This window comes from Vicugna pacos, chromosome 29 (genome assembly GCF_048564905.1).
Source record: "Vicugna pacos chromosome 29, VicPac4, whole genome shotgun sequence".
In the NCBI taxonomy this organism is placed as follows: Eukaryota; Metazoa; Chordata; class Mammalia; order Artiodactyla; family Camelidae; genus Vicugna; species Vicugna pacos.
In genome coordinates, this window is record NC_133015.1 from 8,930,867 (window position 1) to 8,953,765 (window position 22,899).

The 22,899-nt window shown below is 39.1% G+C and overlaps 1 long non-coding RNA gene across 4 annotated transcripts in view; it reads left to right on the plus strand.

Moving 5' to 3' along the window:
• The window catches only part of LOC140690174 (uncharacterized), a 46,300-nt gene extending 25,201 nt beyond the window's left edge, over positions 1-21,099 (plus strand). For 2 of the 4 annotated variants that reach the window (XR_012065347.1, XR_012065349.1), the window contains 3 exons: positions 15,727-15,835; positions 17,589-17,776; positions 20,654-21,099. This is a non-coding gene — a long non-coding RNA (uncharacterized lncRNA). Of the gene's footprint in view, positions 1-9,360; positions 9,443-12,934; positions 13,024-15,726; positions 15,836-17,588; positions 17,777-20,653 lie in introns of those variants that run through there. The other 2 variants (XR_012065348.1, XR_012065350.1) reach the window with 2 other exon arrangements.
• Positions 21,100-22,899: the final 1,800 nt, after the last annotated feature.

Consider the following 22,899-nt stretch of genomic DNA (forward strand, 5'->3'; position numbering starts at 1 on the left):
GATACACATTCCATAGACAGAATGCGGGCCATCTCAGAAGGCAACAGAGAGAACATGACCACGAGGCTCCGAGTTGTTAGATTTTATGGGCTTAATAACTTCATATGCTAATGAGTAGGAGGATTATTCCAACCACTTTGGGGAAGGGGCAGGGATTTCCAGGAATTGGGCCTCCCACCCACTTTTTGACCTTTTATGGTCAGCCTTGGGACCGTCATGGCGCCTGTGGGTGGGCCAGGAGGCTCAAGGTCTACTGGAAGTCAAATCTTCCTCCATCTTGGTTCTAACCAGTTTGCTCTGTTCTCAATTGCTGTGTCATTCCTTCAGTGATTGTGCCCTGCCCCCTTTCCTCCTGTCTCAGTAGTGTACAGCTAGTATAATTCTTACGGATGGAAGAACTTTGAAATAGGATGTGACTATTTAAAAGGACATGTTTGGTGGGGAGGGTATAGCTCAGTGGTAGAGTTGCATGCTTAGCATGCAAAAGGTCCTGGGTTCAATCCCCATTATCTCCATTAATAAATAAATAAACATATTTAAAAAATAAAAATACATTTTAAAAAAGGATATGTTTGACATGTGTCTATTGTCCTGATAGGGTGCATATGTTGTATTGTTCAGTAAAAAGTCAAGTTGTAAACTAAAGTATATAATATAATTCATTTTTTATATGAAATAAATCTTACATATATGTGTATGTATTTCTGAGAACATGAATAAAAGTGTGGGAAGACACACCTATTGGGCTGTGTGTATACTGCTTGCTATTCAGTATTTTCCCATTGGAAACCTTCTTTTAAATTATATTTTTTAATTTTAAAAAGTAAAAAATCCTCGCTGTAGCAACTGAAGCAACGTAGTACAAAGATACGTGAAGGAAAGCTAATGATTGCCTTCATCCTACCTCTCTGATCCCTTTTGCCAATGCCACCCTTTGTGATAACAAATGCCAACAGCCCAGTGTGTAGCCTCCCTAGTCTTTAACCTTGCTTAAACAAATATGAATACATACAGGCATATGCACACACATAATGGCTTGCTTGTTTGTAAGGAAATAGAACCCTTCTGCATGTATTGGTGACTTGCTGTTTTTACTAAGCCACTTATCAGGGATAGTCCTGAAATACAAATGTGAGTGTGTGCGCATGTGTGAGGTGGATTTCTTTTTTTCCTCTCTGATCACTTTCACACACAGAATTTTAGCTGAGTGATGCGTCACAAATATTGGGAGAATTTTTTTTGCTTTTTCGATATGGGTCTGATATTGTGTTTTTGTGTTTTATTTGCCAGTCTTCTTCCCCTGTCTGTTCATAGGCTAGCCTATTAATGTGAGATAATCATGATTAGAAATTGAAGAATAGAGAAAGATGGGTTCTTTAAATAAATTGTGTTATAGTTTCCTCTTTAAAGTGAGCATTTACCAGTTTTGTAGTTTAGATAATCTAGTAGGGAAAAACTAAAGAAACAATGAATTTTTGCTGTGTACTAATCTGTTCTGATTTTTATTCCCTTTATTTCTGTCACATTCTTTTTATACGGTACCCCATAAATCTGAGGAGAAATTTAACATTTAGAATGTATGTGAAATCTATTTAGAGAAATATAACAGGTTAATCAGAAATTGGGGAGCAAAGGGTGTTCAATAAAATATTTATTAACCCTGAAATTGACAAAGGGTCATTTGGCAAGAACAGCACAGTATCAGTTTATAGATGCGTGGTCTATTTACTAAGAGACAGATTAATTCATTGAATTAATATATCTACCTGCAACATCAACTGTGTGAAAATAACCCATAGCGTAGACTGTTTTTACCATAAATGAAAGGATGGTTTAAACACAAAATACCAGCTTTGACATAATATCGTTAGCTTTAGATAGCTGCAGGTTGCAAGCTTTGAATACTTTGGGACTAATAGAATCTGGTTCTCTCTGGAAAAGCTCTTTACCAGCTGTCATCTCTAAGAAACTATAGTATAGTTTGTAGTGTGTAAAAGCTTGTGCTCTGGCCCCGGACTTCCTGGATTTGCGTCCCAGATCCACCTCTCCTCATCTGTGTGATCTCTGTGCTCTGTTCTGCCTGTACAGCAGGCTTGGGGGTAGCATTGACCTCCAAGAGTAATGGGAAGGATTCAATAAATTAACATCTGTAAAGCTTTAGAACAGTGCGGAGCACCTACTTAATGCTAAATAAGTGTTTGCATTATTTTTCCTATGGTGTTGTTAAGACATGATTGGCATCTGGAGAAGACTATAATTTGAAAAGATACATGCACCTCCGTGTTCTTAGCAGCGCTATTTATAACAGCTAACGCAGGAAAGCAACCTACATGTCCATCGACGGATGAATGGAGAAATAAATGTGGTATATAAATGTACACAACAGAAAATTACTCAGCCATAAAATAATGAAATAATGCCATTTGCAGCAACATGGATGGACCTAGAAATTATCCTACTAAATGAAGTAAGTCAGACAGAAAGACAAATACCATATGCTATTTATATATGGAATCTAAAATATGACACAGATAAACTTATTTATGAAACAGAAACTGACTCACAGACATAGGAAAGGGTAGGGGAAGGGATAAATTGGGAATCTGAGATTAGCAGACACAACTATTATATATGAAATGGATAAACAACAAGGTCCTACTGTATAGCACAGGGAACTATATTCAATATCCTATAATAAACCATAATGGAAAAAAATCAAAAAAGAATATATATATGAATATATATATATATATATATATATAAACTGAATCATTTTACTGTATGCCAGAAACTAACACAACATTGTAAATCAACTATACTTCAATAAAAAATAAAAACAAAAGAAACCAAAAAAAAGATCTGATTGTCACGCAGTGGGCCGGTATCTGGGTCAGACACTGACAACCCAGCACCCCTTGCCAACTCTTGCCAAATTGAACTCTCCTGGCTGAAGCATCAGTCTAAGACCAAGGTGAATGGTAAAAATTCTGAAGAAGGTAAAGAGGATGCTATTAAAACACAAAGTCAGGTGAAATTTTTTAAATTTGAAATCTAAAATATTTAGAAATTTGGACCATCAGCCATGACTCCTACAGCTCCCAGCGTGTCTGCCTCCAGAAATGATTTCCCTGACCTTATTCCTCACCCTAATTTCCTGCTTCTCATCTTCCCTGCATTAAAATTTTAATTAAGTTAAAATTGTTTCTAAAATAAAAGTTAATACCATCTTAGCCAGAGACAAAAATAACCTAATCTGGATAGAATGTAAGAGCGTAAAATATCTTTGTCATACTTGTTTTGGAGCTACTCAACTGTTTGTCATCTCAGTTGTATTTGTTTGTTATTTTGGGGGTTTGTTTTTTGAGGGGGGTTATATTTCAAATAGTTGCAGTAGTTGCGTGGATTTCCTGGTAAGTGAAATTGAGCTAAAAAACCATTTTATCTGCCAGCCAGCACCCTCTTCCTACCTCCTTCATCCAAACTTGAAATCATCTTGCTCCTAAGCTTTTTAGCCACCAAGTCTCAATCTTTAAATTACCTCTTTTGTTGTGTCTTCTCCATTCCTACAACGAATACTTTCCTTTTTACTCCTTACTTCACAGCAGGACTTCCATCACTGCCTCCTAGCTTGATTTCCTGATTCCTCACCAACATATCTTATTTCGACATGAATAAGGGACTTCCTTCTCTCAGAATAATGTCTTTTGTTTTAAATTCTGAAAAGCTCAGAGTCTGGGATCATGTTACATTCATGCCTGTATTTCCAATTTCTAACCATGTGCCCCAGACACAGCAATTGTAGGGCAGAGGGGCATCTTGAATTTAAATTTGACTTCCAGGGCTAAGAGTGCTGTCATTAAGTTAAATGCTTTCACTTTGCAAAGATTAGCTTACAAGCTCTTTAGGGTATGATGAGTATGTTTAGGAATCAGAGGCTTTCTTTGTTTCTGTCTATTCAACCTTCTCAAATGTCTACTGCATGTGCCAAGAGGAAAATCTAAATCTCTGTATGGTCATGCATGAGCTCTTGAAAACCTGTTTCCCCAACTGTTAGAGATAAGAAGATTCCCCGTAGAAAAAAATATCCCAAGGAGAATTTCTTCTTAATGTTGGAAATAATTATTTTGATGAGTAATTTAGGTTAGGAAGAAATATTTCCAGCGAGTCATTTCTTTGGTAGAACAACAGGTGGCAGCAAAGGGGGCTAATCCTGGCACTCAGATGTTTTATAATAATTAAAACTGAAAAAATGATTTTTGTAGACCATTCTGAATCCTCCCTAAAAATTAAGGGAAATTCCAAAATTCAATATGAAGCTCTGTTTAGTAACTACCTTAGAAGACATTCAGCTTTTGAAAATAATGTGTTTCCAGGACAAATGGACAGAAATGTGGGTCTTCAAGAGCTCTCTTGGAATTCTGACTTAAAAAGAAAAGTTACTTTTTGGTAGATCTGAAAAGAAGAAAAATAACCAACTGAACAGATGCTTTGTTTCCAAAAAGATGCTCACGGGACCTCTCTCTTATGTTGGCCAAATTTTTTCTTCCTGTTAAGCAATCTGTCCATCACAGCAACATTTCAGTTTTTAAATCACCAAATTTAATTTATCATATGGTTTGGTGTATGTTTTTTTTTAATGCAGATCTAAAATCTTTTGACAGGAAATGCTAAATTTGAGAAAAGAGCATTAAAGTTTTATAATATTTGGCACCAGAATTTATCGATTCTTGGAAAATGAAAACCATGGCCACCATTATCCTAATAATTTCAAAGGTTAAGGTGCAACTTCACATCAATTATCAGAATAATTGACTAAGTTTTTTAAATTTTACTATTTATGTGATTGTAGCAGTGATGACAACTCTTTGTTTTACAGAAATTCTTTTTTCTCACATGTAGACTTATTTGCAGAGAAGACTAAGATCAGAGAGAGGGGAAGAGCTAAGATCTTCTCTGTACCCAATGGGGGACAGAGGAAAAATAAAGAATAATCATATCAAATCACTGAAGTGGTTTCAGATGTGTCCAAACTGATGATAGTTAACAGAACACATATTTGAAGGCTAGACTCAGATTTAATTTTTGGAACAGTTTTGAATACATTTAAGATTTTCAGCCCACATTACGTGTGTCACGGTCCTTTTTTTTCCTTCCATTGAAGGAAATAATCGGTGCTTTCAGAAACAGGTTTTGCTGAGATGACTGATAGATATGTTTTTTTTTTAAACTGAGAGTGGGAAAAATAAAGTTTACCAAATAACAAAGGTAATTTCAGAAGTGTAGACTCCACAATACAGTATCTACGTCCCCAGCTTTCCTTCCATCACCTCATCCCTCACTCAGGCAATGCCACTGCTATCTACCCGAAGCCCCTACGCCTTCTTCCTCTGACTTCCCTCTACTCTTTGAAACTTAATTTCAGATCTCACATTCACTCTAAATAACAATGCTAACTCATAAGAGGAGTCAAAGTCTTAGGTTAAAGCTCTATTGAGTAAAATGTCAGGCTCCTAAATCTCAAATAGAGAGGGTTTTAAAAGACACGGTGGAAAGAGTTATGGTCATTGGACTAAGAGCAACCCACAAGGTTGCTCCTTCCTCTATTTCCACCTACAACTTACTAAGACCATTGTGGCCACTCAACAGCCAAAACCATTGCAGACATGGCCATGGCTTCTGTTGGTCTTCCAGGCAAATAACCTCTAGATCACTGTAATACACATGCATGACCAATGCAATCAGAAATTTTATAATTCATTTGGAATGGTCTGTAGGGCACAGGCTCTCAAATAGAAAATTCAGTCTTCTCCAATTAACCAGTCTTGAAGAAATGAGGTCAGTGCCAACACTTATTTCCTTAAGGACTTCTTTTCTCAAAAGAAAATGTCTGGGCTGGTTGCAGAGTGTTTATTTCTATCCCACGGCAAAGCCCAATCCCAAATAGAGGAAGCCCTAAAAGACCAGAGAAAATGGTGAGAAAGCAATTAACACAAAGGAAGAAAGAAAAGAGAGTGATCGTAAAGGAATTTTGTTTTCAGAGCAGGAAGAGTCACGCACACCAGGACAGCCACGTTCAGTCAAAAACATGTGGAAAATATGTCCCCTAGTCAGGCACTCTTGGCAACTGGACAATAACTGTGAGTGCTGGGTCAATATCAAGTGCCCTGTACCCCCAGGGCTTACAAACAGGAAGCAAAGGAAGCATCTGAGTCAGGTTCTAAAAAAGGACAACAATGTGCACGTCCTCACTGGGTTTGGTTATCTCTAAATGAAAATAAATCTGGTGCCACCTGGATCATCACCAGAACAAGGTGATGATCTAGAGATGGATTCCTTCCACTTTCTATTCTCTTATAACTCTTGTGGGAAAGAAAAAAATGCTAGAGCACAAGAATATCACTAAAAACAAGAGCAGAGAGACCAAGATGGCACGCGTTTTACCTCACAGATTTAGGATAAGGACGTATCAAAGTACATTAAAATTTGTGGGAAAAAAGCACAAATTAAGCCAAGATGTTCAGACATCTTCCAGCTCAGCTCAGTGCAATCAATCAATCACATCACTACACAGATCCAGTCAACAGTAGGAAAGCTTAAATTGCAGGGGCACAAGCCAACGTCTCTCTAATGTCCATGTAGTGAAGATATATATAGTAGTGGGAATGGGTGCTCATTGGAAAAGTATGTTTCTTGTTTTTGGGGTACCAGATCCCCCCAAGCCTTTCCAGATAGCTGAGATATCCCAGGATTTCAGGCTACAGAGAGGAAATTTTGTTTAATTCATGGAATGTTAGGAAATACAACTATGACAACAATCATAAATTATGATTGGATGTACATTATGTGAGAGGTACTAGATTAAGTCTGTCATGTGAATTATCTTGTAGAATTCTCACATTACCCAATGGAATAGACCCTAAAGAGTCATAATTACTACCAAAACCCTTGGGGAAAACAAGTTCTGGAATTCTAAATATTCTGGATTATAGAAAGGCAATAGCATACTTATGTAGTATATTTTATAATTTTTCTGGAAAGGCTGCAATCAGACAATAATACTTTCAAATTAAAATACATATTTACACCAAAATAGGGTAAATGAAGATGGCCATGTTTTACATTACAAAACAGGTAACGTTTTGCCACCAAATAAAATTATTTTAAATCTTGAAAATATTTATTTTTAGAAATTTTGGATTTGGGGATTGTATAGAAAGATTTGGACCCCCTTCCTCTATTGTTTATATCTAACATTAGTCTAGTACATTTGTCATAATTAATGAGCTACTGTTGATAGATTATTATCAACTAAAGCTTACACTCTATTTAGTTTTTCTTAGTTTTTATCTAATATCTTTTCTTCTTTCCCACGGTACATTTAGTTGTCAGTCTTCTCAGGCTCCTCTTGGATGTGACAGTTCCTCATATTTTCCTTGTTTTTGATGTCCTTGAGTCTGGAGGAATACTGTTCCTCAGCTGAGATTTATCTGATGTATTTCTCAGAATTAGACTGGGATAATGGGCTTAGGGGAAGAACACAATGTAAAGCATTATTATCATCACATCTTATATTGAGGACATACTGTCAACACGACCCCTCACCGTGGATGTTAACCTTGAACCTCTGGCTGAAGTGGTGTTTGTCACATTTCTAGACTGTACAGTTCTGCTTCCCACTTTTCCCTCTTTCAATACGGTACTATTTGGAGAGAAATCACTATACCGAATCCACCTCAAAGGAATGGAGAATTGTATTCCACTTCATCGACGGTGCTGTAGCCACATACATTATTCGGAATATGACTGCACCGATTTGTCTATTCTCTCCCATTTATTTATTTTTTTCACTTATGGACTCATGAAAACTTATTATGATCTAATATTACTTGATGTATTCTATTCAAATAATTTCAGCTTGGGTCAATGGAAATTCTGTCTGTTAGCTCAGCTTGCATAGTCCCTGCTCCAGCCTAGAATCAGTCATTTCTCCAATGAGCTCTGGTTCCTCTTATTGAAGAATGGTATTAGAAACCAAGATCTGGCTGTTTGGTGTGCCTGTTGCTACTGAGGTTTTTTTTAAGACCCTGAGAGATGACAGAGTATGGAAATAAATGTGTGTATACTAGTCCATGTATATACACACATCTGTAAATATTTCTGTATGTAACAATCTGTATCTATATTAATCTTAACATGATTCATATTGATGCCTCCAGCTCTAATCCATTATTAGCACATGGATCATTCTAGCCTTTTCCCTTGCCTGTCTATTAACTCCCACTTCAAAGTGAGAAACGCCATCCACTTACCTGTTTGTTCAATTCCAGTACACACATACAATGCTTTCAGAAAGGCTGTACCTTCATGGAAAACAACTCTGTCAACTAGAACACAGTGCTTACACATGGCTCTTTTTATCTTTAGTCAGTTTCCCGTCATTTCCCAAGTTACTTAGGGTAACACCTTTTCCGTCACTCCATTCAGCGAGGATATGTCTTAAATTTTTAAGACAGTTAGATTCTTGTGTCACATTTTTCATTCCCTCTCCAGAATCCCCCAGCGTTCTGAATGACATTTTTTTGCATACATTAATGTTCACACTTGGTGCCAAAATGTTCTGTGGGTTTTGACAAATGCAGAGTGTCATGTATCCACCATTACAGTATCACAAATAAACAATCCTGTGGGTTTCACTTACTCAACCCCTCTTTCCCCAGCTCCTGCAGCAACTGATCTATGGACTGCCTCCATAATTGTTCCTATTCTAAAAATGTCCTATAAATGGAGCCATCTATGATGAAACCTTTTTCGATACGGTCTTACTTCTTTAACTTTATCAAAAATTCATAAATAACAGAAGTCAAGTCAATGAATCACCAAAAGGGTAATTAGTAAAAGCTTATTTTGCACACACCACAAAGACAGCTCACGGACCAGGAGCCCTCAAAGCAAAACATGGAGTGAGGCTCCCTGTGGATCGCTCCAAAGCAGCTTAGGTAGTGGGAGGGCGGTGACTGTTTATCCTTCACTGTGATTGGTTATAATATTAGCATTTTCTTAAATGATACGGGATTGGTTAGTAATGACCTCCTATCAGTTTTAGGAAACAGTTTAAATTTTTTCTTCTGACTCCCAGAGGCATAAGCAAGGAATATAATGCCTTTAAATCTTGTTGTTGTTGTTGAAAGTTGGACATGTTGTAACTGGGTAACAGGAACTGAGGGAAATAAACTTTGATGTGAGCAGTTACATTAACCTGGGAGTTGAGCTGTGCTGCATGTTTCTTGTGGTTACATGTCAGAGGCCTCCACTTCCTTTAATGTCCTTGATTTTTGTCCCCTCTCTTTATTTCAAGATTCCCTAATGTTCATCAGAGAGAGCAGCTGGCAGCTCTTTCAGCTGTAATCCAGCAGTGCTTTTCCAGAGCGCTGTCGGCGTGGAGGTAAGATGTGGAGGAGAGGGAGCATTCTAGAATCTTCCGAGTAAGTCTCAGTCCTTTAAGGTTCTACATCTCAGGACTGTGAACTTCATCTGGCCTTACCCACTTCACAGGTGAAAAAATAAAAGCAAAGCCACTTGAGTGCCTAAAGTCATGAAAAGCTAGAGTTTGAGTGGACTCTTACTTTCCAGTTCTGCTCGCATCGGTCCAATGCCCTGCTGGATTCCTGAAGCCCAAACCAGCAGAGGACCCCCAGCTCATGTTAGCAGCGTGTGTCTTGGTAAAGGCATTTGTGCAGTCAAGAAATATCTGAAAGGAATGCTCTGTGGCTTTTCCCTTTTCAGCTCTTATCTTCCCCACTAGGGTTAAATGAAGTATATTGTTCTTTAAAGATCATTTTACAGGTTATGTACTCTGACATCCTGTATTCAGATGTAAACACTAAACCCTGGCCAGCTGTGTGGATTTAAGCAACTCACCTAAAATTTGTAATCTTAGTTTACTCAGCTGTAAGAGGAATAAAATAATAGCATGAAATTTACAGTTTGCTAAGAGAAATCAATAAAATAATGTAGGTTTTGGGCTTAGCCCAATGGTGCATTGAACCGGTGCTCAATGGATATTAACTATTATCATTCTGAGCAATAGTTAAACATCGTGGATTTATATATTGTGTCTTAAGAGGGCTGGAGAAAAAGAATAGAAGTTTCTTCAAGGAAGCCTTTGGGAATTGGTGAGGAGATATTTTGATTGTTATAATGACTAGGGATTCCCTTGAGTATTTAGCATTCTGGAGCCACTTTCCTTCCCCGACATGATCACTTTTCAGACGTAATGGCAACAACAAAATGCCTCATGAAAATTGCTTTCTGGAAGCCCATTCCCCCATTATTTGATCACACATGCCGAAACCTGTCTCAGTGCCAGTCGGTGTTAAGGCCGCCATGCACTTTGGTTACACGCATGTTTCAAACAGTTTTAACTGTAGTTATTTAAAATATGACAAGAAAAAATATTTGTATATATAGGAAACAGCCCACCCAAACTAGCCCAGTTTGCATGGTCCCTCATGCACATAGTATTGCTTCCCTGATTCTCCCTTTCTACTCGTGACATGTTGACGATGTCTATCAGTTAGTCTAACAAAATTCAGAGACCTCTGTCAGTCTTCTAAAGGCTTAGGTAAGTCTTAGGAACTAAAGGAAACTGAGTGGCCCAAAGCATCACTCAATTCAGGCCTCAGAACCGTCTGGGGAGAATGACATTTACATTGTCACTGCCACCACTGTCACAGTGTAACCTGATACTGGCCCTCAGGGGGCTGCTGCTACTGCGGCCACTGAACAAAGATGTTGCTGGCAACTCCACAGCCCTGGAGCGGTGAGCCCCTGACTCTGCCTCTTTGCATCATTCACTTTAAATTCAAAGTACTGGGTTAGAATATCCATTGGCCAAGCCAAGATCCTTCATCAAATGGCTTCTGAAAATACCTAGAAGGCCTATGAATGCCATCTGTCACTGGTGGCTGTCCCATTTGCAGTAGTTCCCCTTTTCCCAAGACCCAGACTTCCGTTACAGGTGACAAGCCAGCAGATGGTCCCTGGGTAGTCATTGAAGACCCTGAAGAGATTCAAACCAGGGATTGAGAAGTAATATCAAGGCTATATTCCTAAAGCACATGCCACCTACTGCTTTGTGGTAAATAAAACCAATCTTGCATAATTGCCTGTAACTCGGGAATATCTGTTCCCCTAGTGACAGTGTTTAATTAAGGGCATAAAGCCTTAAAATTCTCAGAAATGCAAACTCAGGATCAATATTGCTCCTTATTTAATCTCCATCCCCAGGAAGAAAGAGGAGGTAGCTCATCTTCAAGCCAGTTTCCCCAGAAGTCATAAGAGAAATACCAAATCTACGTGGAAACTGATGACTTATACATAAGATTCTGCACATTATCCACATGTGACCCTGGCGTAGCCTCTCCTTGATGTCTTGTTTTCCGTCGCAGAATAAATATTAATACAGCAATTTCATGATTTCTCAGGAGAGAGACAGAATTATGTTTCTAATAAGAAGTCACTACTAAAGAACAAGGCAGAGAAGCCTCTAGTAACAGGAATAAAGTAGTAAAAAAAAAATAATGTATCATAGGAGACCTAAAATGCCGAAAACTTTTTTCGTGTGATATGAAATCATGCGTTTTGATGGTGGGATGTGGGGAGGGAAATAGAAGAGGCTTAGGGAGAGCGTGCTGTTTTCTTTCCTGCAGAATTGAACAGAAAATAGTTCTAGTGACTTAGCATGTGACAAGCTCTTAGTTATTATCCAAATTAAAGTGAGTTTCTGGAGTATGGCACGTCTGTAAGCCTGACATTTGTAGAAATGACAGTCTGTCTGAGGAAAAGCTTTTAGCATATTCTCAGCAGTAGCTAAATGTGAAATGCAAGATCTCTCCCTGTTCTGTGGAATGAATTTCTATAGAGGCCTGATGTGTGATTATATTGTTTTGTGGTGAAGGAGGATTTAAGATGTCCTTAGTGTATTTTGCTTCAGCGTTCCCTATGCCCTTAGTCTACAGAGTAACCAAGTTTAAAATCCACAGACTGCACAACAGTTACAATGCTACATAAAATCCCCACGTCATAGGCAGTGTCCTGAAACAACCCAATTCTGGTGAAGCAGAGAGTAGAAAATACATTTTGGCAAAAGCAGATCTAACATAATATTTTAAGTATGATGTGGACTATGTAGCTGGTATGATCTGTGAAAAATATGTCTCTGGCCAGCATTACAGTTCCTAGTGCCTCGTTCATGCTCAAACAAAATGTCCTCAAGATCTGGCCTGTCACAGAGGAACACACCACACCATTGAAACCCTCTGACTTGGACTTGAGGCACCAAATTCTACTTCAGCGTTCTCAAGTAAGAAAAAGTCACCCTTTCGATAGATTCCAAGAGCCACTAGCGAAAAGCCCAACGTGTCTCAAGACTATTGAGATAATCACAGTGGCATTAACAAATCGGGCTCTTTTCACAAATGTAAAACAGTAAGTGATAAAATGCCCAAATGGAATTGCATGATACACGTCAATCTTTCCAAGTTTAAATTGCAAGATTGGTGGCCTTACGGAGAATATATGATCTGCTTCCCAACCTGCCTTGCTGGACGTTTGCAGAGACAACCACCTCTTGCTCTGAAAGGCCGGCACTTTTGATTTTCGTAGAAGACTATTTCATAGGTACTTTCAGAGTTGTTATTCAGAGACCTGGCTGAGCGCCCCCTTACTCTTCAGCTGTGAATTAAATAAGGAGCAATGCTGCTAGCAAGTAGTAAGTGCATGTTCTTTCCATCGCGGACTGCCATGGGTGGGAGAGGGAAGCGATTAGAATACTATCGAAATGAACGGAATGCTGTTTTCATGTCAGCAGACAGAATTTCGTGGAGGTTTTATAAACAATTCCAAACCACTCTGAGTGCTGGTGTTCTTATTACAGGTTGTGAGTCCCCACAGCTCGTCGTGCGAGGACAAGGTCCGCTTCGTAGTCAGTTCTGCATGTCCAGTGCCTTTCACAATGTCTCACTGGTAAAATTATCTCACTTACTAATGCACAAACAAATCTGAAGAGGTAGAAGCAGACACAGATGTGGGTTGTCGTAAGAACTACATTATTTTTTTCTGTCTTGATTCCCCCCCTTCGCAAACAACGATAACCAATCTTACTAACGGTTTCATATCAGACATGACCCTGGACTATACAGGTAGACACTCTGCTAAGTGCTTTTTAAAATATTGAAGACTTACTGTGTTTTTTAATTGAAGTGTAATTTATTTATGATATTGTGCTGGTTTCAAGTGTTCAATAGTGATTCAGTTATACATACATATGTATATATACACATGTATCGTTATTTGTAGACTTCTTAATGATGGCCGTTCTGACTGGCGTGAGGTCCTCATTGTAGTTTTGATTTGCGTTTCTCTAATAATTACTGAGATTCAGCATCTTTTCATGTGCCTGTTGGCCATCTGTGTGTCTTCTTTGGAGAAATGTCTATTTAGGTCTTCTGCCCATTTTTTGATTGGGCTTTTTTAATTTTTATTATTAAGCTGTATGGGTCCTTTGTATATTTTGGAAATCAATCCCTTGTGGGTCACATCACTTGCAAATGTTTTCTCCCATTTTATAGGTTGCCTTTTCGTTTTGTTTACAGTTTCCTTTGCTGTCCAAAAGCTTTTGAGTTTAATTAGGTCTCATTTGTTTATTTTTGCTTTTATTTCCATTACTCTAGGAGTTGGAGCCAAAAAAAATATTGCTGTGATTTATGTCGAAGAGTATTCTGCCTATGTTTTCTTCTCGGAGTTTTAGAGTATCTGATTTTACATTTAGGCCTTTAATCCATTTTGAGTTTATTTTTGTATATAGTGTTATCAAATGTTCTAATTTCATTCTTTTATATGTAGCTGGCAAAACTACATGTTTTACAAAACTGTTTTACAAAACTGACACCTCGCAAAAACTTTTGGCAGTTTTAGTGTCTAAGCAGCTCATTTTTATCTCTTGATTCATAAAGCTTTTCACTGGGATCCACTTTATTGACCAGTGACTAGGATTTCCATGCTTTTTAAAATAAGTTCAAACCTTTTTCTTATAGCATTCAACTCTGGGAACTTCACATACCTACAATAATGTGAGATAATTTCTTTCTTTTAAAGATAATATTTTTAAGCAATGTTTCTACCCATTCATTTGGAAATCCTATTATTTGAGGGATATGAAGGAGTAAATATTTGAAGACAAAATTAAGTGTGTATTTTTATGCATTTATTATATGTGGGTAAAATGCAATTAATTTTTTTTTTGCTGCAATGGAAAGAAAAATGCTTTTTTTTTTTTTAATCATAAAGCCCAGCCATTACTTGACACCCAGATTCTGATCAGCAGGCACTGGGTTACAAAACACCTTCCCTTGGTGAATGAAGCAGGGATATCTGAAATCCCACTCGTTCTTCTAATTTTGACTTTGATGGGCTTTAATTAAGTTCACTTAAATGAATTACACTTGAAAATTAAGTTTGATTAAATTCAACTTGAAAATCCTTGCAGCGCTCAAATCTTATTTCTGATTAAAGTGTTGGTGGTGGTGTGTGGTGTCTTTTGATGTTATTGTTTTGTTTTGTGTAGGTACTGACATCTGTGCTGCCTCCTTTCCAAAGGCTGCTTCTAAATAGCTGCCATTGTCCAGTCCAGTTGGATAGAGCAGTATTGCGTTAGTGTTTAGAAAGCTATTTTACTTCTGGGTATTTGTCCAGAGGGGAAAAAAGTTTGTTTGAAAAGATATATTCACTCCTATGTTCATCGCACCGTTATCTACAATAGCCAAGGTATGGAAACAACCTCAGCTCCTATCAACAGGTGAATGGATAAAGAAGATACGATACACACACACACAATCACGCACGCACGCACGCACACACACACACACACACTGGAATCTATTCAGTTATGATAAATGACATCTTGGCATTTGCAACAACATGGATGAAGCTTGAGGGTTATGCTAAATGAAATAAGTCGGACAGAGAAAGACAAACACTGTATAATTTTATCCCTATGTGAACCATAAAAAAATTAAAAATAAATGAACAAAAGCAAACACATAGATACAGAGAACAGATTAGTGGTTACCAAGGAGAGGTGAGGTGGGGGGAGGGTGAATGGGTAAAGAAGGTCAGCTGTACAGTTGAAGATAGAAATCAGCACTTTTGGTGGTGAGCACGCTGTAATGTCTACCGAAATAAAAATATAATGTATATATGAAACTTACATAATGTTATTAACCAGTGATATCTCAATTAAAAAAAAAACAGTGGCTATGGTGTTAGCGGACATGCTTTCAACTGCAATGTATTTAATGTGTAACAATCAAATCACAGCTTCACTAGTTTCATGTCCCTCATTTGTCCTATGGGAGTTATGATAGTCCATTCCTTGTAGAGCTGTGTGTTTACTCATTAATTTGTTCCGTCAGTCAACAAAGAGTTATTGAGCATCTGCAGGTGCTCAGCACTGTTCTGGACACTGGGGAACCTACAATGAATAAACCACATCTCTTTCTTCTGGAAATCACAGTGGAATGTTGTTGAAATTAAAAAAGAAAAACGTAGGCAAAGACCTCAGTGCCTGGTACATAGTAAACCCTAAAAACACATTAGCTTTCTAATAACTAATGTAGAGCATTTCCCTGGCCTATAACGGTTTAAAAGGATGAGCAAATTTATTTTCAGTCCACAGGCCCTGATCATCTCTGGAGGAGCCAGAGATGACTGACTACAGAGGAATGCCGATTTGGAAGGTGTAACGAAACACAGATGCAGGTGATTAATTTTGCTTAAGGTGAGATGAAAAGCTTTGTAGAAGAGGGTATTTGATAATTTTATTTTTGATCAGAATATGGGGAAGAGGAATTTGACAACTGAATAAGAAAGGGCAGCTGGGATCTGGGTGGAAGGAAGAGCACGAGGAAAAGCCAAGAGACGTGAAGTTCTGGCCAGTCTGGGAAAAGGAGCCAAACAGTGCGACCTGAGCACGGAGAATGATGGGATGGCTTTGGTGAGGCAAGTAGTGGTCATACTGTCAACAGCCTCCAATGTCATGCGTGCTAAGAAGTGGGAAACCATTCTAAATTTCATGTGGAAAAATACGATGGTTATAAACCAGGGGGTGACAGGATTAGAAGTGCAGCTTAGAGATGTCACAGCAGTACAGATCGGAGTGTGAAAGCCTGGAGGTGAGAAGGTCCATTATCATCTGTGGTAATAATTTAGGTGAGATACAAAGAAGTAGCGTAGTGAGGTGAGAAGCTAGACAAACAGATTACGCAATCACTTTGGAGGAGAATCGTGAAAATTGAATGAAAAGAATCAGGCAAGGAAGAGAGGGCGGGAAGTGAATCTTCCAAATTACATTTTCATTATCCTTTAGGAGGCAAAGTTGAATATTTAAGGAATCAGGAATCAGGATGGACAGAGTAAAAGGAGGGAGAGAGGGAAGGAGGGAGAGAGGGAAGGAGGGGAAGATGGTGGGGGTCAGAGAAGGGAAGAGATGGATGCCAAGAGTTAGTGATTAATCAGTGTTTAAGCAGAATATATATGTTACATATATAATTGTTTTATGTTACGTGTTTTATACATGTTATATATAACTGTTTATATACATTATATATAAAACTATATTTATACATGCTATGTATGTGTTTTGTATATAATTATTGTATATCACATATATATAATTGTTGTCTGTGTTAAATGGCTAAGTTGCTATAGTTTTTAACATTTAGAAACAAACTCAAAGGAATCAGAGATAACACACAGAATGCAGAAACAGGACACGATGAAGAAACAAGGTCCAACATCGCACAAAAAACCAAATATAGTAGATTCATGGACGAAGAGCCCATATATAGAGACACGAGAGTCAGAGTCATGGACGAGGCAGAAGAACTACAGTCTAAAACAGCATCCCAAACAGGATTTCTTTTCCCTAACAGATTTAGTACATTAAAAGTAAAGCGATGTAAAACTAGAAATTAGAAAATCTCTGTGAAACAGAGAAGTGATCATTTTGTTTTATATGTGAGGGCGTTAAAGCTCAGAGAGGCGTTCTAGCTAAGAAAGAGATCTGACACTCAAGCTCCAATCTCCCTTTTCTTTTTTTTATAATTTGAGGAATCTTTTCATTGTACCACTCTTTCTATCTTTCAGATGTAAGATAAGATATTTACTGATGTAGTGAAAGAACACCGATTTACTGGATGAGGTGGGCTGGTGCGTTACTAACATAAAGCAATTTTATTTTCTCTTATCATTCCCTTGAATGCTAGCTATTAAATAATATGTAATTAATAACATGACCTCAAAGTCCAATATTAATGGGCTCAACTTTCTGCCAATTAAAGACATCTTTATCCCTCAGCTTGGGTCTGTCCTAGGTGAAACAGCTCGTTTATTGTTTCTCTCCTAGTGGCTGTAGGTTCTGGCCTCTTCGGAATGTGTAAATGGGGGTTCAACAGAGAGGTTAGAGGTCAGCCAAGGTCCTAAAAGACTGATCCTGAGGATTTTAATCTGGTCTTTGGTTTATCTCTCATGAGGTGCTGCTACAGATTTCTCAGAAATATCCATCGCAATGAGAACTTCTGATTACAGTTTCATGGAATTGGAAATGCCTCCTTCCACCTGGCTAGCAGCTCATAAAGTAAAGCACCTTCATTTTCGACCTCTGCGCTTGGAAGTCCACCCCTCAAACTCTCCCTTCATTCTTGGCAGAAAGCCCTCTTGAGTGAGTCATGTCAAGATAACTTCCCTTTCCCTCATTCCACTGTCAGCACCGTTGAGACTGGCTCCCAGTGGGACCTCTTAGTTATCAATAAACCAACCAGCCCAGAAGTCAGATTCCTGTCATCATGTCCCCCCCAGATCACAGTGGCACGTGCCATGCTCTGCAAGAGGTTTTCATGAAGCCTGAGGTAACACCCCGAGGCACCTGTCTTCCCATTTTCAACTGATGTTGGGGGCTGGGATAAGCAACTGCTAAGGACATGTCAGTTTCCCTTCTCCTCCATATTTCTCAGGGGTCCTTCTTGTATCTCAACCACACAGAAGTGTATACATTTTACATTAGAAGCTGAAAATCCTGTGTTCGTTTTCTGTTGTTTTGTGTTGATTGTCCTAGACCAATGATGAACACCCTTGTTTTCTGTCTTTAGGGGGCCAAGAGGCGTCACGGGAAAATAAAACACTACATGCTATTTAGGGTCTCAAGTTTTAATCTCCAACAAATTAACACTTCACATACCATCTGCCACCGTAGGAAAACCAGAAACAAAATAAGCACCTCACGTTTCTTCAAACGTACTGTCCTGAGGCCAAATACAACAAAGAGGCTCTCTAGCTGCCCTTCCTCTTCCACGACCTCCTGTCCCCTCTTCTCTCGCTTCCTCCTTCCCTAGCCTTTCCCTGACTTCCATTCATTCTACTTTTCCTCTTTATCGCATTTTTTTTCCTTTGTTTTTTTCAACTCTCCTTCCTGAAAAATGATGGCTGTGAAGGGTTCAGAGAGCCGCATTCATTGCCACGTAGGCTGTTTCTCCACCTCACGGCAGTACATTTGTTTCCCATGCAGTTACGTCACCCGAACTGGGTCAAGATCCAGGGAGAAACCTGCCACCCCCTGAACCATCTGAGTCGGCAGCTTTGCGCAGGAGACAGTGCCATCCTCGTGCACAACGGACAACTGTTACCAATAAGAAAGAATGAAAGACATAAAATATTGAAATATTAACTTGAGAACACTAAAACTTGCTAATAAAATTACTTTTCCGTGGAAGATGCTTCCCACATTCACAAATAGGATGTTATTTTCAGAGAGAGAAATATAACATTTGATGTTAGTGTTGCTAGTACTAATCTTAAAGTCAGTATATGTAGCTTTGTTTTGTTTTTTTTTTTTTTAATAAAATCTGATGCCAACTAGCCCCCTATCATCAAGTCTTGACTTTGGCTTGCCTATCTTCTGCCAATAATGCTGCTGTGTCTCACCAATCCCCGTAGACTCCAGGCCCACTGGGCTGGACACAATTGAATGAACAGTGTCCTTTTGCTCTCTCTGGCTTTGTAGTGTTGTGATCAACATTAAATACCTGGCAGGCTTCCCATGTCAACTTCCCCTTCTAACACTCACTTCCTCCTCTGTCCCCCTGAACACACACCAACACTTGCACACACATCCAGTCTGCATGCATAGCACTTAGCAGGTGCTTAATAATGTTTACTGAATGAATGAATCAATGAGTTAGTAAACTAAAGTGTATTATGAATACATTGCTAAGTCGCTGGCTATTTGTTGGAACTGAGATACAAGTAATAGACACTGTGATTGACCACCCCCAGTCCATCCAGAGGCCTAACTTGTTCCTTTCTAAGAATGGGAGATACACTGTCCTCTTCTGTTCCTTCCCTTCTAAAGACAATTCCTCAAGCTCTGTCCAGTGATCTGGCATTAACAAACTATAGCATTTTTTGTTCTATAAATTACCTTCTTCAAACAAGAATTATCGATCACTCTTTGTATGACCTTTTGTTTTCAACCTTTTGCAATGTGGTTATCCTCACTATCAGATAATGAAAATCGTTCTCACCCAAATTAATAGTAAACTCGCAGTTGCTAAATTCAACCGCCTATTTTCAGTCCCACATACTTCCCTGTAGCACTTGGCATTGTTCACGCCCACTCCCTCTTTCTAGAAACTCGACCCTCCTATCTGTACTCCACTCTCCACTGTCCAGTAATCCTGTGGCCATTCCTGCTCTTTCTTTTGTTGGCTGGTCTTCTGTCCATTCACTGTGTGTTAGGCTAGGGTCTTCTAAACTTGGACCAAATACTCTCCCCTGGACATACATTCTCATTGCTTTAATTCTATGCAAACTTCAATTATGTCTTTAGCTTTCATCTCGTTTCCAGTCTCTAAACCCAAATATCCAATTTTCTCCTGGGAAAATAAACTTTGATATTGCACTGTTCCAACCTGAAATCTAGAACAAACGTCTTACCACACCTTCCTTCACATACAGAGTGTCCTGCCCATACTGCTATCAGAGAGGAAGGTGGTTAGTGTTCAACAGACAGACTCTCAGGCCACACTGCTCGGGGTTAAATATTGACTCGCGCACTACCAGTTCCATGACTCTGGACAAGTTGCCTAACCTCTCTGCGCTTCACCTTCTCACGAATAAAGTGGAGGCAGTAATAGCACTTCCTTTTTAAGATTGTTATAAAGCTATAAAGAGGTTGTTCCTGTAAAATGTTGATAAGAGTGTTGCTATGGATTGAATGTTTGTGTCCTCCAAAATTCATATGTTGAAATCCTAATCCCTCAATGTGAGTGGTATTAGGAGAGGGCATTTGGGAGGGAATAAGGTCATGAGGTTGGAACTGGCATGAGTGAGATTAGTGCTGAAAATGAGCAGGACTCTGTGGGTACAAAAGCCACTCGAAGTCCGCTTTCATGTTTGGAACGGGGTAAAAAAAGTCTTCAGTCTCCTAGGGCTTCTCCAAGGCCAAAGATCAGGCTCAAGCAGTTAATAGGACAATAGAATCACAGGATTTTTGAATGGATATAGATAACAATCTGATACATATCTCTGAATTCTTCTACAGAAACTATGGCCCCCATCCAGGTGGACAATGGTAACTACACCACCACATAGACCCAAGACTGATTGGAACCAGAAGATTGAGATACTAGAGACATCACTGTCACCATCAACCAATCAGAAGAAAGTCACACACCCTCCAGCTCTCACCCCCAATTTGGCCTTTAAAAATTCTTCCCCTCAAACTATCAGAGAGTTCAGGATTTTTTGAGCATGAGCCACCCATTCTCCTTGGTTGGCCTTGCAGTAAAATTTTATTCACTCCAAACTCCAACATTTTGGTCTGTTCAGCCTCACTGTGCATCCAGCACAAGAATTTGGGTTCAACAATAGTGTCCCTTAAAATAAGTATTAGAGAATTGACTTTCTGTCTCTGTCTCTGCTCTCCACCAAGTGAGGATACAATGAGAAGACCGCCATCTGCAAACCAGAAAGCACACGCTCACCAGATGATGGGATCGGCCAGGACCTTGGTCTTGGACTTCTCAGTTTGTAGAACTTTGTGAAATAAATTTCTGATGTTTGAGTCACCCAGTCTGTGTTACTCTGTTATAGCAGTTTGACAGGACTAAGACGGCTGTCTAGCACACAGTAGTCACTTTAAAGTTTGGCCATTATTAATCACTATTGTATTTACCACAACATAATTTACTTTTTAATCCTATATCCTCCATCCCCTTCAAATTCAGGGGTTCTTGGCGGTAAGAACTATTTCTCAGTCATCTTATGCCAGGTTTCTAAGCAACTCCTGGTACATGAAAGATAATCAGCCTTACTTGCATCTGAGTTCTCAGATTAATGATGTACCACTGTTGGGGCTCAGGGCAGGCTGCCCCCAAATATGCTTCAGTGGATATGGATTATTTTGAGTTAAAGTTTTGTAGGAAACAGCCAGTGGGGGGGAAATGATTAAAACAACAATACTTGATCCCACTCTTTCCCCCCGAAAGTGGGAAATAAATATTCTTGCCTATACCAAGGGGACAGGAAGCATCCTTATCACCACAATCAGGGAATTCAAAGCTAAGTAAGTGTTGCTGGAGAATAGGTTCTTGTGTTGAACAGGAAAGAATGCAAAAGCAAGCCATAGTAGAGTGAAAGCAGATTTATTCATGGAGATACACCCTCATAGACAGAGAGCAGGCTGTCTCAGAAGGCAAGCCAGACAGCCCCAGGCTATGGGGTTGTTAGTTTTGATAGCTGGGTAACTTCCTATGCTAACGAGTCGGAGGATTATTCCAACGGTTTTGGGAAAGAGAAGGGAATTTCAAGGAATTGGGCCCCAACAGACTTTTTGTTCTTTGTCCTGTCAGCCTGTGATGTGTCAGTTAGCAGGCTAATAATGTATAACGACCAGTCTATAATGAGACCCAAGGTCTACTGGAAGTCAAGTCTTCCACCATTTTGGGCTGAGTTGATTCTAACCAGTTTATGCCTTGTCCTCAATTGCGGTGTCATTCTTTTAATGGTTGTGCCCTGCCCTCTTCCTTCCTGTCTCAAAAGCTGTATAAACAAACTTTAATTCTTCATTAATCTGCTACCCCAAACAAAATCTGCATTGTTTTGTTAAATCTTCACAAATAATTGTTTCTTTGTCAAGGGATGATATATAAACAGCCTGCTTTGGTCACTTCACGGGTCTCATTTCTATGAGACCTCAGTGCATACAAATTAGATTGGTTTTATTCTCCTGTTAATATGTCTTGTGCCAATTTAATTATTAGACCACTCAAGGAGGGATGGGGAGAAATGTCTCCCTCCCTGACAAATACTACCAGAGGAGCCTCAGTCCTATGACAGCTCCTTACCCAGTCACCAAAGTCTGTGTGTACAAGGGCCTCTGTCCCCTACCTCTGAGAATCTTCAACATATCTCACTGGGGCTATTGACACAGCTCTCCAACTAGTTTCTCTGTCAAGACCCTTATATCATCTCTAGGCCTCCTTTCTTCAGAAGAAAAAAAAATTGATCATAGTACTTCTCAGGTTGAAAGGCTCTGTTTATTCTCTGCTGGCTAATAAAATCCAAACTCCCCAGTATGACGTACAAAATTTTTCAAACTCTGGTCCCACTCTATCCCATCTTCTGCCACTTCCCTTAATGCTCCTGCCACACTGATTTCTTAATGTCCAGCAGATATGTCAGATTCCAGTAGTGTCCAAGTCCTTGCACAGCCTGATAGCTTTTTCCCACATATGATTCTGAGAGAGTCTTAGTTATCCTTCAAGGTTCAACTCAAGGCCTAATACT